The sequence below is a fragment of the Pocillopora verrucosa genome, chromosome 6, assembly GCF_036669915.1.
Source record: "Pocillopora verrucosa isolate sample1 chromosome 6, ASM3666991v2, whole genome shotgun sequence".
Taxonomy (NCBI): Eukaryota; Metazoa; Cnidaria; class Anthozoa; order Scleractinia; family Pocilloporidae; genus Pocillopora; species Pocillopora verrucosa.
This window is the reverse complement of record NC_089317.1, coordinates 3,007,476-3,024,579: the sequence shown is the minus strand read 5'-3', so window position 1 is coordinate 3,024,579 and position 17,104 is coordinate 3,007,476. Positions and strand designations below refer to the sequence as shown.

The following is a 17,104-nucleotide window of genomic DNA, read 5'->3' as shown; positions in this document are numbered from 1 at the left end:
TCGATCAAGGATCACCGGATCATTGGATTGAGGATCGAGGATCGAGGATCGAGGATCGAGGATCGAGGATCGAGGATCGAGGATCGAGGATCGAGGATCGAGGATCGAGGATCGAGGATCGAGGATCGAGGATCGAGGATCGAGGATCGAGGATCGAGGATCGAGGATCGAGGATCAAGAATCAAGGATCAAGGATCAGTTCAAAATGAATTAAATAAATTAAATAAATTAATATTAATTATTGGGCATGATTGATTGCTCATGCATCTACGTGGCTCAGTCAAGATCTCCTGTATGCTCAAGCGAAAATAAAAGAAAATAAGTGAAATTGGCACTAATATAACAAATATAACAAATATAAATATACTTACAACTGAAAAAGCCGAACCACTTTGTGAAATTGCCAATTTTCGCCCACCGACTATTAGGGCAGCTATTGAAGACTGACAGCTACAGAGCGGGTTCACTTGTGCACATGCTATATTCCTATGAAATTTTCAAATATTCCGAGTGTCGGTATGTGATTGAGTATCTGACTTCGGTGCAATTTCAAAACACGAAGCCGTTTTTGACGACTGCCTGAGTGAACAACAAATTTTCAGCTGCTTTAAATTCGTCTCTTCAAATTTTTACTGACCTCATATCCTGAAAGGAAAAGCAGATGAAATGCATCTGAAGAATCACTTGCTTGGAAGATGTTTTAGTGGTTTTTCCGACGGGATTTGACATGAAACATGATTCGGAAAGTGATGAAATTGTATCGCCCCACATAGTTGTTGTTATGAGTCCCCTGGAGTAAACACAAATTTGCTGTTCACTGCGGCAAGTCAACAAAGATCTTGATCCAGAAACCCGAAAGGGATGGATAGAGGCTAGGAGGTTAGGCACAGCTTAAAGTTGTCTCTAATGTCTTCTATTAATGTCGTTCAGAATGCAGTTATGACACTTTCAAAGCAGCGTGTCCGTCTTCATATTGAGAAATACGATTGTCCTCTATATGGTGTGCAGTTTATCAACGGCACAAAGTTGCCTTTGAAAATCGTGGCATCAGAAGCAGGGAGTAACAAGGTCAGCTTTTAATTCGAAAAAGATCTTTCAGCTTCGGAATCTCTCGAACAAAGTATCCCATTTTTCCGTTCTCAACCTGCTGATTCACAATCTTTCACAATGACAGAGAGTTACGTTCAGATTAACAACCAGGAGTCATGTGAGACTGATCGAAATCGCTGTGTCTAATCTTTGGTTTGAAGTTAACAAAATGTTTTCATATACATCCCTTTCACTCCCACGATCTCAATATAAATTCTCCTCACTCTCTGTCATACATTGCTTATAGTGTTAGTTCTGAGAATTTGGTGTTAAATCAAACAATATCCCCCAGTTGATTTTTTCCTGATTCTCATTACCTGTCTGCAATGATATTGGAGAAATTATTTATTGGTCACTCCTGGGCGTGAAAGGGATGTTCACAGTAAGTTATTCATTACTTCACGGGTTTATTTGGAACCAACATAATAACCAACTCCCAGTTAGCTTGTCAGCTCAGTTGGTAGAGCACTGCACCGGTATCGCAGAGGTCATGGGTTCAAATCCTGTACAGGCCTGAGTTTTTTCAAGCCTTATTTTCACTACTGCTCAAGTATTGTTCATTACTGCAAAGATCGCTTTCATTTTCACTTCTTTATCTGCAGTTCACAATTCACTCTTTTTCTTTATTTTACTCGATAATTTAACCTTTACACCCTAATATCAGTATGCATATTCTCCATACTGTTCTCTATACATTTTTCAAGGTGCTGATAAGGAGAATTTGTTTAACAATGAAGAGTTTCTTTAGTTGATAATCATTTTATTTATTCTCATGACTTTAATGTTAGATTCAGAGGTGATATTGTAAGGAGAAATTCGATGCTAATCACTCCAAGGGGTAAAAGGGTTAAGGTTTTTGTTTTTACTTTTGTGCGCTATGAATGACAGGGAGCAATACATCGGAGTTGGAAATTTCAGTTTTCATAAATTAATTCTGCAATCTTTGAAAAAGGGGTAGGCTATTAAGCTCTGTATCATTTCATAGCCGTTGTTAGCACCTTTCACACACCACAAATCCCTACCCCCCACCCCAAGGCATCGAACTCTCATGTTAAAAGAGCGTTGTTGCTCGTGTAAATTATCTAATCATGTCATATTCTGTTATTTAATAAATTTCGTGCTCATTAGCGCCTTTGTGCTGCATGAAAAATAAGTGCAGCAAAAATAGATGGTTTTCCGTCTTGTAATGAGCTCACGACAAAAAAAAAGACTCCCTATGAGAAATTCAAGCGTAGGCCTGCGCATTCTGTGTTGCATAGGGGCGCAGGAGGAGTTATCCGGAGGAAGCAGGATGTATTAGAATGGAAAGGGATGAAATTATTGCTTTTTCTTGTAGTATTTTCACTAAACCCTTATCGTATACAACTCCGTTGTGTAATTAAAGTGAAGGAAGTTGTGCTCTAACAAGATAATCTTCCAGAGACCTGTCCTTCCGATAAGTAACAATTGGCGGATTAGGATATATTTGCACCAGGTTATTGTTGCTTGAAATAAGGTGCCAGTGTTTCATAAGAATCTTTTTGAGATTCTTCTAAGCAGGGTTGAAAGTCCTAATAAATACCAAAATCTTTTTAGATGATTTCGGTTTGTTTTTCAAAGCCGTGTTACGTGATAAGAATTGTGCATTGGGTAAGACCTTTTCGACAAGGTCCTGAGGGTAGCCTCGTTCTGCAAGGCAAGTTAACAAATTATTTCTTCTTTAACTCAAAAGATTCTTTAACCGAGTTTGTTCTTAATAAGCGCAGTGCCTCTCATTTTACAAAACTCTTCTTAGCACTGAGAAGGTGGCGTAAAGAGAAGTGTGTATATTAGAACGTTTCTGTGGGCTCGCATTATGTTTAAACATCAAGGATTTTCCTATCGGTAAATCTCTGTCCTGTAAAAACTTCAGTATCGAGGAAAAAATTTTTTTCTGGTGAATTTCGTGCGTGAATCTAAAAATGGCGTAAAATGAGTCAGCGAAATCAATGAAGTTGTTGCTTTCGGTTTCGGGAATGGTTCACACAAAAGATGTCATCAATGTATCTTTTACAAAGAAATGATTTATGTGACTTGTAGCTAGTAAGTAGTTGTTTCTCAATGTGAGCCATGAATATGACTGCAAAAGCTACCGTCATTTTTGTTCCCATAGCTATTGCGAGTGTTTGTAAAGAGTGTTAATCGTTGAATTTCAAAGAGTTTTCTTTGAGAATCAACCTCATAAGGTCTCCCAAAAATGTTGTTTGGATTGGAGGTATTTTTAAGAATAAAATTGGCCATTGAGTTCCTTAACTGACCAATATCCAGCTATCTTGACCTCACATTTGGTCAGTAACGCAGATATATACTTACGCTTTATTTCAATCATTGCAGTCTCTCGAGCGCCTTCGGTACCAACCAATGCTGGACGTTCATTAAGCCCCGTAGAGAAAGTAACATCTAACTCCATAACATATATCATTGGTATCGTTGTCGCTGTGTTGCTCCTCGTTCTAATCGCTGTGGCTTTCTACTGTTACTGGAGGAAACAAAATCGGCATGGAGGAAACCAGGCTTATGACCCTCAAGGTAAGAAAAAAAAATTTTTTTTGAGGTCCGATCGTCAGGCTGAGCGAAGTCTCAAAAGGGATTGCTATCAGAAAAAGATTAGCGCTCATATGCCAAACAGAACGGCGACAATAACGAGAAAAGCTGAGAAAGTTGCGAATCAAACGATTTAATGAGGAGGAAAATAGCACCCCACGTGAGTTTTTTTTAAAACACTTCGCAGATTTCCTAATTCTCATCTGCTTAGCGGGAAAACGACAAAAGACAAATTTTGCGTAGTCCGCCAACGAGAGTCCTGACAGCAAATATTATGCATGTTCACCTGTTACTCGTTGACACCTACACATGTTAGGCTCGAAGAGGAGTGCGGACGCAATTTAAAACTGTAGGATGTCGCGATGTTGACAGAATGCTGATTTGAGTTTTGCTTCCTTATTGACTGAGAGGATTACGCAAGTTTTCTCGACCAAATAGTCATCAACGAGATTCTGACTCTCAGGGCAGTAGTGGCTCGTTACAGGGCGTCAGCGTAAGCAACGGCAAAAGTAAGTATGGGGAAGAATTCGGTCTGTGTTCAAAATAATCCTTTAGGAGTTAGAAGAAGCGCGCGTGGCCGCGTGACACTTTCGTGACGATTCGCTCTGTGTGTGGTGTGACATCTTTGAACCAGACAATTTTTAGTTGATTATTTTCCATAGTTCAGATATTTTTTTGTCCAAGGCCTGTTGCTATTTAGCATTCCCTGTAATCCTATTCGTGATCGAAGTAATTTTCATACTTTGCATTAGTTCTACCTGGATATTACAATGTGTGAGAAAGTAAAGGATTGTTGAAGAACGCATGGGCATCATCCACAATCCAGAACATCTGCAGACAAATTTGAATAAAGAAGGAATAAGGAAGAACCGCAACAAAACTAAGTTATAGTTCACGCTAGATTTAATGTGAAAAAAACAATAATTCAACTCTATTCCGACAGAGTCACGTATAATCGTATCATGACTTTAACACAGAATAGGTTTAAAATATTATTTTTTCACATAAAATGGGCAGCTGGATCAAGAAATTTGTTCAACTCGCTGTATGCCTAATCGATGGTCTCTTTTAATGTCAGAGCGTCTTTCTATTTTAAATTCTTGGTTTCTTTTATGATGCATACTTTCAATACTTTCTACCTTTTTCTTTTGTTTTGTTTTTGTTTTTTGTTTTTATGCTGTTTTGTTGTCTTTTTTTGTTTTTATGTTGTTTTGTTGTCTTTTTTTGTTTTGCTTTGTTTTGTTTTTGTTTATTTTTCACTTCTCACTGTTTAGTTCTGTTTTTTTCGGTAATTTCTTGGTCTCGGCTCGCTACCATTTATTTGCTGTCAACCCTTTAACTCTCAGAGGAGATTAACATGAAACTTTTCCCTATAATATCTCTACATCATCCAGCAAACAAGTGATGAGAATTCTGAAACTTATCGAGTAGATTTTTTTATCCCCATCTAACACCAAATTCTCAAAACTAATAACAAGGAAATCTGTTACAGCTAGAGGGAAGAATTGACAATAGGATTTTGGGAGTTAAAGGGTTAAAACTTACCTTCACCACTAAACAGTGCAATTCTCTGAGGCGGGGCGAGGAGTAAAAACTGTTTCATTGAGCAATAGCAAAAGTTGAATTATGCCCCGGCTACAACTCCACCGATTACAAAAAAATGACGGTCTCTTGGTGTTTAGTTTAATGAGAAAACACGAGAAACCAAGGTGGAGATTAAAACTCCTTAACTTCGAACGTGTACCGCTGACCTGCGGAGTGGTGCCAACCTTCGGATTTTCGAAGTGAAAGTCGTTTTTTTTATTTGAACTCCACGCTAGAGACTGGAACTTGTGTCATTTATTGATATTTAACGGAAACGAACCTTAACCCTTCCAAGGCGAAGGCTGACCGTAGCATGTCTCACCCCTCTCCCCCTGAAGTCTGCAAATTACCTAAGCTAATCTCATAACTGTATGGGCACCTGCGACCTCTCCTCAGACCTCCCGTATCTACCAGCAAAATGGTACTTTTTGTAAGTCTCAGAATATGATAATAATATTTTTGATTTCTCTACCACAGGTAAAACGTTGGTTCGGGACCTTCCCGCTCATGTTTTCATCGAACTTGGAAAGTTTTTAAACCCCAAGTCAAGCAAAAACTGGGTAACACTTGCGGGATACCTCGAGTTTACTACGAATGAGATAAAAAACTTTGAACTTGAGGTCAACGAGGCTACTCAAAACGTGCTTTATCAGTGGGGACAAAAAGATAGTTCCACTGTGGATTTCCTTATCAATGTATTGAAGAAAATGACGAGGGATGACTGCGTGCAAGTTCTTAAGCCGTGGGATAATTGATGAAGCAGAAGGAACTGTACGTGAAAGCGGGGAGAAAAGGCGTTTCTCTCAGGTAGTCGCCCGAAGGTGGAGCTCTCTACTATCGAGATGGATTAAGCGGAAAACTTGAGTTGGACAATGTTAAATGGACGTAGAGTCTTGGATCGTGAATGAAAGGTTATTAAGTCGTTTGTTTTGTTCGTGTTGTAATTAAGGTAGGTGTTGTTGTTCCTTTTTTTTCCATGAGCGGTTTCCGATGGTGTAAAAGATGTCTGTGCGCGAGAAGAAGTCACAAAGCAAAACTTTAACACGAGCGCCTCCCCGCCGACGCGGGTGGTAAAATCTTTTAAGGCCGATTTACGCCGTACGACTTTGTCGCGTGCAACAAGCCCACGACAGGCCTACGAAACGAATTATTTCGTCTAAATCAAACCTGCAACTCGCTTACGACTGTCGCATACGTCTCAAAAATGTCGTAGGATTTTAAAACATGTTCTGAAAAACATTTTTTAACCGCTGCGACAACCGTAGTCGAAATCGATGAATATGAGTTATATTGTGAAAAATTTCTACTGAGTAGGGGGAGGAAAGTGAAGTTTTCTTGCATCATAATCACGGACGAAGTTGCTGCTGTTCGTTAGTTGTCAAATAAAGAGCAAAATTAGCTGTCGAATACAAAGCGAAGATAACTCTTTCAGAAGAGGAGGCAGAAATTAATTTCGCTCAGGAGTGAAGAAGAATTCCTTTTCGAAAGCCGGCAAGTTTTTGTGAGAGGGAGAGGAATTTTACGCGATTTTGGCTTGTGCACGTGCTAATGGCCCCAAGGGAGCATGGAGTGTTGCAAGCTTCTTGCATGCATCATAGTTGCACCGTGTAAATCGGCCGTTATAAGTAGCAGTAGAGCACTGGTAACCGGCTTTTATTTCGACTCATTATGAAATTAAGGTCGTGTTTTATTGGGATCAAGGCTTTCAGTTTGGCTGAGTTGTTTGAAGGTTTTGGCCTTTTTCTTGTAGGCATCAACCAAAAAGAAATAAAGTTAAGAGAAAAAAAGTGGGAAATAAAAAACACCAGTGGCAACCGCTGTCACATTTGATGCCTTAACACTTTAAACCCTAAGAGTGACTAGCATCTAATTTCTCCCCACAATATCACCTACGGATCATGCATTAAGGTCATGAGAATATAGCAAATGATCACCAACTGGAGAAGCTCTTGATCGTTAAACAGTTTCTCCTTGTCGGCACTTGAAGAAATGTATAGAGAACAGTATGGAGAATATGCATAATGATGTAAGGGTGCAAAGGGTTAACCCTTTCACTTCCCAGATCTCATTAGTAATTCTCCTTTCTGTCTGCCATACAAATCTTATGATGTTAATTTGGAGAATTTGTTTTTGGATCAACTGATAATCCCCTGATTGATATTTCTCTTTCATTCTTATTACTTGTCTGCTTGTTATTGTATTGATATTGTAAGGAGAAATTCCTTCTTGATCACTTATGGGAGTTGAAGGATTAATTCGGCTGGTTTATCGTCACATCAATTTCAGTCACCACAGCATCTTATTCTCAAAGTTGAGTCAGAAGAGCGCGACATGATGATCACGGTCGCCATGTTGTCCTCCTTCAACTCGTCAACGCGGAGAAGTCTGGTAATGATTGGAATTGCCTCGTTTCAAACAAAAATGGTTGATTAAGTGTTCTAACGCTTATATTTAGAAAAAATTTGGTTTCAGTTAAAGCGTTTGATTCCCATGGCACACGACCTTATTGTATGCGAGAGAAGGCCAAAGAGTGAGTGGGGTGGGGTGGGGGAAGACATGAGGCAGAAATAAGAGAAAAAATGGCGCCTTACAAAGAGATGAGACAATTTTCATTCACATTGAGCAAGATACCTGCTCATCTTTTTCACGGGCCTTAGATCTGCAGATTGCTGGATAAAATGTCATGGCAGTGAAAAGACTAGAACATTGATGATGTAGGATAGATATATATATAGTATTCAAAGTTGTTACTGTTCAGAAATTTTTTCTTGATCAAGCGTACGTTTATCCTCGGTAAGGCGGCACATCAATTTATTTGTCTGCCAAATCAGTAAACTTCTTCTTAGACTCTTTTCGTGTTTAAGATGAATGAAGCACAACAGGTTTTTAATAGTGTCGGCACAGTTCTTTGACGTCACTACGGGACGTGATATTTCCTAAATTTGTGTTTCATGGAATATTTCGACATTTGACGACATTTGTTTCTTTACCATTGGATGTCGGAAAATTGAGCCTAAGCTTTGCATATTGCGAATTCGAATTCGTTTAATTGCGTTGAAGTTGTATAGGGGACACTGACGTTCTGTCTAGGTGGTGATTTGATTTTGAAATCAAACCATAACAATTTCGTTCTTAGGCTCTCTCTACTCATTTGGTTGAGGTTCTGGGAACGAAAGTGTGACAGTGCCGGTGGGAATTGACAAATGCCTTTATAAGGAAAACCGTATGTTTGTTCAAGAAAAATGCAGTTGTATAAAAAAAGAATTACAGTTTATACTGTAGTTGGTAATTTAGATATACATACGCTGTATGCATGCGATTCGCCTTCGAAATATCATGTCAGTCACTTTAAAACACTAAATTTCGTGTCTATGCGAAAGGCTCTAAAAAACACGGATCTAAGTAAAACATGCATGTGCGTCTCACTAACCGAGTTCGAGGTTTGTACTTGAGTTACGGATCAAGGTTTTTCTGTTCAGATTTATGGCCCAATGCAAGGAAGATCAAAGTGCGCGTGCCATAAATCCGAGGGAAAAACGAGTTTCTGTAACTTACAGGAAGGACCTGGAAAACGAGGTTTTAGTACGATATTTATCATATCTCTGAGTTCAAACAGAAAGGAAAGATTTCAATTCACACAGACATTTGAATTTAGCGGGCCGTGTAGTGAAAAACGGCCTGCCTAAATTGACTAATCATAACGCACGTACGAATAAAGTTATATGATGAAGTAATTTATGCCATGCTATGCAATTCGCGATCGCCTATCACAAAATTGAACAGTGTAGGTCAAAAGAGTTTGAGATCAAGCAACCAGAACCAGTCATTAGTTATCGCCTGGGGGGGGGGGGGTAAATGATCACATGGTTTTCAGAGGAAACAGAGGGGGAATCAGTCGTCGTCGACAGAATATAAAGGGGGAAGGGGACTATAGAAAATGCGCTACCAGTTAACTGCTAATGAGAGAAAGGGGGAGTATGATAAGAATCTTACAGAGCCTTAGGGGGGAGATCAAGTGAGTTTTATGGTGACAGAACAAAAATCTCCCATCCCTCCTCCACGCCCAGGCCAAAAATATTGTCTGGTCAATAAGAATGTTCTATTGAAAGTGGTAAGAATTGAAATAAAAATGAAAATAGGGACTAATTAAGACAAAAAAATGAAACCAGTTTTAAGGTAATGGAAAAGAGAGTCATAGTTATAGATGTAAAGTTCCAAAGGACGTTTATTTTTGTACAGCGAATGCTGAGTGTAATATGTGGTTGCATAAAAAAAGGACGTATGAATATTTTTGGTGGATCGATGAATCTTTTGTAAAAGAACTTTGCTTAATGTTTGATTCTTGACGAAGAGAGAGGTTTTTGAAGAGAGTACCTTTTAATTGATATGACAGTGATTTGCAATTTCAAGTAAATAAAAGTCAGACAAAATGACACCAAGTATTCTGATTGTTATGACAAGGGAACACAACTTTTTCACTCAACCCTCCCGCGCTCTGACTGCACAATGTCTGTCGATCGTTTGCGTTTTCATCTCATGTTGGTGTCTCGGTAAAAATATATCTTTAACTGTAACAATTCTATAGGGACGGAGGAGCTTGGGGACCGTAGGGGGGGGCTAGACAAAAGTTTGCTTTAGTAAAGGTACGTACCAAAAATAAAGGAGAAAGGAAAAGAAAACGAAGCCTGTCAATCAAAGCGATCGGTTAAATCGCCACAAGCCCGAACACGCAAGTGATTCGAAAGCAAATTCAATTTCATTTGGTTTTATCAACTAAATTTATACAATATAACTTGGCCACTGTAAGGAGTTTTTAAAGCTGACATTTGGAATGTTAGCCCTCGAGCGCTAATGCTCGAAATGTCATCTTTAGAAACTCTTTACAGTGGCCAAGTTATATTTTCAATTCAGTTCAGAAAACCAAATTATCTTGTTATACCTCCCACCAGTGCAACACCACAGGTTCTTTACAAACTTGCCCCGCTCTAAATTCAACCCCCTCGAGTCACTCGCGGGATGATAGTATATATACCCCTTTATGTAAACTTGACTTCCACTCAAGGGTGGATCAGGGGTTTGGCGCATGCGTGTGTGTGTGTGGAGGCGAGTAAGGAGGAGGGGGATGTCAGAGGGAGAATGTGCACCAGATGAAGGGTTTGATGACGGTGGGAGAGAGGTAGGAAGAATTTTGAACCCCTCTTTCTAAAATTGACCTCCCCTCCTGGGTGCATGACGGGAAAGAGAGAGGTGGGGACGAAAGGAGCGTGCGGAAAAATTGATAGTTTTAGGGTAGGACTCCTCCTCCTGCCCTTTTTGATTAATTCACGATCTTTTTTTTTATCATACGTGGATAGTTTTTCAGACATGCACAACTTAAGCTTGGTGTTTGGTTTAAGCGTATTTAGTTTGCTTATCATGCTTTCCTAGGGTTCTCTTTGTAAAATGACGGACGGTGTTCGAGCTTCGAGTAAAAGAACTCGTGGTTTATATGTGCAGATAAACAACGCTTCCTCATCAGATCTTGTTTAGGGAGGGAAAAACACCGATAGAATAACGGATTACGGCGGGCTCAAGACATGGCGTTTTTTGTACTTTTCTGGGGCTTGAAAAATGGCGTAGCATTGAGGATTCTTAGGTAGTATTTGGGCTGTTTTTTGTCCAAGTTTGGAACCAGTCTAGGGGCTTTAATGATTCCTAATTTTTCATAAGAGATGAAGTTTAGCAAGTAAACAAAACTGTTTGATGTGGAAGAATATTCCTGCAAACCTTCGAAGTGGGGTAATTTTGGACATTCTATGCTCTGTTTGGACTTTTAGTGAGAAAATGTATGGCGGAGTGCGAGGATTTACGCGTCCAAAGATTCGGGAACCACTAAAACACACGTAAAAGCACATAGAGTATGCAGCGAAAGATTGTACTAAAAGTCTACTCCATTTTGTGATCTCGAAGAAACTGTCACCTCCAGCGGTTCTAACATAGGAGCAATTATTAAAAGAAGATTAGTTAAAATTGCACTGTTTTCCTTGTTGTGATGTTTACGTCGATGCGCGTGCGTGGCAGCCATGCCCTCATGGATTTCTGGGCATGACATCGTACTCAAGTTGTAAAGAAGAAATGGAAGTTGCGAGTACGGTTCAGTCAGCCCTTCGAAGAAGAACCGCGTACATCAAATAAAGATTTCGACAAAGACTCACAAAGGGATAAAGACGGTTTCTCGCCTGTGGTGTTAAGGTCAAGATTAGAACGAAAAAATTCAGTTACGTTTGTGTTCTATTATCTGTGGCGAAATCTATGGTAAGAATGGGTAGCTGTGTTCTTTTCCGTTGCCATAACAAATTACTCCTTGTCACTAAGTGCGGCGAAGGTTCCCCTTGGTCTGTGCCCATGGGTTTCGTTGCTGTAGAGTAAATTCCCTCGGCAAACCAAACGTAAACTTTTAACGGCAGCATCGAAAGAATCAGCTGTATCACGAGGCACGATGATTTCCACCGAGAAGTCATCGGGTAGTTTTACTGCGAGTTGCTCCTTTTCTCAGACATTGCAAAAGCAGAGGCTATCGTCGTCGAGTCGGTCAAATGGAAAACGTGTGAGTTTATAGCCATCTGATTCAAGTTTATCTCAAATAAGGATTTCAACATATAGAGAGAGACTATTTTAGTCTGAGTGCAGCATTGCTATATGACATATTTCGCTCATGACAAATAACCGACATTAGTGTTGTAAATGAATACTTCGTATGCATCTACTTTCACACAGCACTTGGATTCGCTATTATCAAATTCAATAATATTTGTGTTTCACAATTCATCGCGTTGTAGTGCTGTTATCACAATGACATTGCTATTTTTGCTACTTTTAGTTTCTTGAGGGCAGAGGGGAAATGATGGCCTGTGTGGTGGACTTACGGAAACCTAGGTTGGGAGAATACAAGGCCCCATCGAGCTTGAGTTTATACCAGTATCCGCCAGAGGTTTAGCACTATTCAGGCAACAGGATATCGGTCACCTCAGGAAAAGACTTGACCTTTATAACAAATGTATTTGTGTTGTTAAAATGCGATTGAAACTACAACAAGTGGGATTTTGAAACGATCAGAAAAGCGCAAATGTAGTCATGTGGAAAGACAAAGAGTATGAGTACATCTAAAGCACATGAAATAAACAATATTAAGAAGCTCACCATTCTTCGCTTGCGAAATGTCAGCCGAAAAGTTTGTGGAATAATCGTGTCCGATGTGGAATAGGCCTCTTAATTAGCATTCTTTTCAGCTGAATTCATTGGCAATCTAAGTTCCCCAGATTTGACCAGTGGTATGTGTTCGTAACAGCCGTCTTCGAAGACGAGATGGAGCATGAGGCCGACGACTTTGAAGAGGAAAATCTCCTCCATGACGATGATCGAAACGCGTCCATTTTGACCGTACAGCTACATCCTTTGGAAAGTACTGTATAGAAATACCAGGTGTATGTGTATCATTCTCGTAGCTAAAATCATTTAGCGCTCCTTCCACGCAATACGTTCGTCCTCTCTTCTTAATTTCTCCTTTCTTTACCAGAGTTTCTTCACATTTCTATGTCACAGCTACGTAATATGATCGTTTTGGCCGCGCGTTAAATGGGGACACCTTTTTGCCGCCAAATCGTACTCTCAATGCACAAAAACATTCCCATGAAGAACTTGCAGGGCGCTAAGGTCAATGAATACAGCTATCAACCAGAAAACGTAAAAAAAAGACATAGGCACTTTACATCTCTTCCATCAATTGTTTTTTCCTTTCGTTTTATATTGTTAAAGGCTGGCGAACCTCTGGTACAGAGCCGGGTTTTAATTCACTCTTCCCTCTCTCTTCTTTCTTTCCCTCTCCTACTTCTCTCTCAGAAATAAACAGCTGGAGAGGGGAGGGCTGATGAAAGTTTCAACACCTGGGTAACCTGTTGCTGTGGTCAATGTCTTTTCTCTCTCCTTTCTCTCCTTTTTATGGGACTCAGATATGCAAATGATCACTCACTCACCAAGATGTAGACACTGGTAATTAGTCGTCCCGAATTCGCTTGCGCACGAAACTACCTTGGAGAAGTAATCGCGCATGACGTTAGTACGGCTTTGTTACATGTCAAGCATCGTTGTATTAGGTATAACCTTGCAAGTGAAAAAAACGTTATTGGGATCAAGCACAAACCTATTGTTTATGATCTGATGTCAAACAAGAACTATGAATAAATTCAATTATCTTATTATCTTATTCAATTGTCTTTTTCGATTATCATTGGTGACTAAATCGATCGGACAAAAATAATTCTGTGCTTTTCTGACAAAAAAGAAAACTTGCGAAATTCACTGCCGCACATGTTTATTTCCAATCAGACACAAAAATTACGGTCGCCTAAAATGCCTCCTGAGGTATTTAGCTCCAAGGCAGAGAACTTAGGGCCTGTTTACATGGAGGTGGGGGACCCCAGGTAGGTGAGGTAATCCGCCTGTCCATAAAATTTCTTATTTTATCTTGATCACGTTTATATGGTAGGTGGGGTGACTTGCCTAGGAGGGTTGCCCGGTCTGCCGGGTAGGGTAACCCTGTCAGCCGGGGTGACAATTTGCCATGTAAACGTCTCAAGGTGGGGTGACCCGCCTGACTGTTCATGGCAAAAAGCTCAAAAGCGAAACATGTATGTTTTAAACTTTGTACATTTCCTAGCCGTCTCATGGCAGAAATCACCAGAAACTGCAACGGACACACAAAGAGTGTCAAATGTTCACATTTCAGATTATTTAGCGTTGTAAATCAACCATATTTCGTTTCCCAAACTATTCCGTAGAACGTAATAAGTCAACGGTTCCTCGCGTAACCTAACAACGCGTAACACAACGCGTGAAGCTTTCATGAATAAATAAATGTGTCCCAGAATAGATTTTTGGTCTTTCTCGAGATGTGAGCCTGGGACGCCTCTGCTCAAACTCCTTAACTGCAAATGCAACAACAACCTCAAGAAACCTCACCCCAGCACCCCGGGGTTGTAAGATTGTGTGTAAACGCGTTTTATTTTTCGACCAGGTCTAGGCGAGCTACCTCACCTACCTGGGGTCCCCCACTCCCATGTAAACAGGCCCTTAAAGAGTTTTGCTACCAGATGCACGCGGGAGACAACCCTTTAACTCCCATGAGTGACCAAGACAGAATTTCTCCTTACAATATCAATACAATATCAACCAGATAGGTAATGAGAATAAAGAAAAACATCAATTCGGGGATAATTAATTGATTTAATACTAAATTCGCCGCACTTACACTATAAGAATTGTATGATTGGCAGTAGAAGAATTACAAATTTGATCTGGGAGTTAGAGGGTTAAAACTGTAAACAAAGACTGTTGCGTTGCAATACAACCATTTCTTCAGCAACTGAGGCGGAACGTGACATACGAATGGACAAGAGTAAAATTTGGCTCGTGCAGGCGAAGAAAGACTTGGATTGCAGCGTCTAAATTTGACAAATTTTGCAAACGGAAATTCGATAAACGCAGGATACTATTTTGTGCTGTTTTTGGAGACTATATACGTCTATTTCTCACAGAGTTGGATGGTTACCATAATGCTGGATCTCTCTGTGACTTTCCGGAATACCCCGGCTTTTGAGATAGAAGTAACCTTGAATTGCTACAAGAAATATAATTACAGGTTCACGACTATGTTTCTTCTGTAGATGAAGAACTCTATGCACGAGTTGGCCATAGGTATTCTTTGATTTTAATTAGCAAGACAAGTCACTCTTTCACATAGTTTTTCTTTGTAAGCAGAGTAAAACCCAATTTCTAAAACGTCCAAAATGTATCGAACCATGGGTCAGTTTACAAAAGAAATCAAGCAAAAAACGGAATTGAACAAAAGAAACAGCAGGCTAAGGAGCATCGTAAGCAAACGGACTCTCTGGAAGAATGCAAAAAAAATTTAACACATTAAGAAAAAATAGTGGAAAAAACTGAAATTGTACTGAAAATACCTTTATTTATATCAGTTAAGTCTTAAGAAGTACATTAATCGCTCAAGTAAACTTACCCTTGCAAAATTCAAAACCATATTGTGACAACTTTTCTAAAAAAAGTTCACTTCGACAAATAAATTGTTCTTTACAGCCTACAACAAAGCTTCATATAGTCATCATAAAGAGTCTTACCATACAACATGGCTACAACTCAGTTAATTGATTCTTTGCACCCTAACAGTTATCAACCTCAAATTTCTCCTCACAAGACCAAAACGTGTCAGGACGTTATCATAAGTAAAGTTTACAGTGCGGCTACTCGAACCAAGGCCACCCTGGAAATTTTTTTGCAAATTGACCAATAGCTTTCGAGAGATGAAACAATAGAATGGTCACAATTTGAAACCTTCCGTTTCAACGATTGGAAAGCTTCAGTCTAATTCAAAATGCAGCTTTGCAGGAATCAAGATGAAAAACTCTATGAAAACGGTCGAAATTATCCCAAACTCTTGCGAGTTCTTGACTTAAACCATGATGGGATGTCACAGCGAACAATTGCTAGAGAGCTCAAAACAAGCCGTTGCTTCATCTAGAATGTGTTTGCCGACTACGATCACACCGGTTCCTCGCTCCAGCATCCCCGAGATCCACCAGAGAGAAGAATAATGAATGCTGAAGTAATCAGTTGTAGTGAAACGGAGAAACTTATGAAACCAAGCGTATACGTAAGGGAACTGCAAGATCGTTTGTTACTCGACGGAGTGGTTCATCTTCTGGACCTGCCGTCGAAGTCTGCCATATCAAAGAGTATCAGGGAGGATCTCTACATGACAAAAAAGAAAATACAGCAAATACCATCAGAATCACAAAGGAGTGACAATATCCATCGTCGAAATGAATTCCTTGAAGCAATATCCGACTTGGAACCAGGCACCGTTCGCTGTTTTGACGAGAGTAGTGTTGGGAAAACAACTAGTAACCGAAAATAAGGAAATGCCCCCAGAGGTGAGCCTGCATTCGAAATCCAACGGTACGCTTCAAGTGCTACATACATTATTAATCTGCTGCATTCTCCATTCGGCGTAGACTTTATGAACGTACTTGAAGGTCCGTCCAATGGCCAAGAGCTCCTGTTATTTTTCGAGGAAGCAGTTAATCTCACAAGAGCAGATGGATCGGCTGTGCTAAAGAGAGGCGATACAGTAATAATGGACAACTGTGGCTTCCACCATGGCCACTTCGTGGAGCCTATTCTTTCTGCTTTGCTAGCAAATTTTGGTGTACGCTTGTTATTCCAACCCCCATATTCAACCGAGTTCAACACTTGCGAACTGTGTTTTCATGACATCAAAGAGTTCCTGCGACGAAATCGGCGCTTAGCAGAGGAAGAAACAGCCTACACGATCTTCGAGGCATGCGAAAACATAACACGAGTTGTTAATGGAAGAGAGAAGAATTCTCGAGAAGGAGCTAGAGGAGATAAAGTAGCCGTCTCTACAGCTCAAGGAACTTTTTCCATCTCCTTACACTGGGTCTCTGCAAGTCGTTAGTCCCATTAACTCTCCTGTGCTCGTCAGAACGACCAGCTCAGGCCCGGCTTCGAGCTCATCCAACGTGCCTGTAAGTGGAACCATGTATCAACAAAGCGCGCTTAATAATAATATTTAATAATAATATTTAATACTTATATTGCGCTTTTTCTATAAAAATACTCAAAAGCGCATTACAATATTATTAAAACTAAATTAAAACCAGTAAAATTACTCGGTAAAATTACAATATCACTATATTAACATTACAATATTAAAAAAAATAAAAATAATAAAAATAAAAAATAAATAAATAAATAATCTAACTAAAAGCCTTTTTAAATAAATATGTTTTAACAG

The 17,104-nt window shown here is 39.7% G+C and overlaps 1 pseudogene; it reads left to right on the top strand.

Moving 5' to 3' along the window:
• Window positions 1–16,036: 16,036 nt before the first annotated feature.
• Window positions 16,037–16,765, top strand: LOC136281637 (uncharacterized; annotated as a pseudogene).
• The last annotated feature ends 339 nt before the right edge of the window (window positions 16,766–17,104 follow it).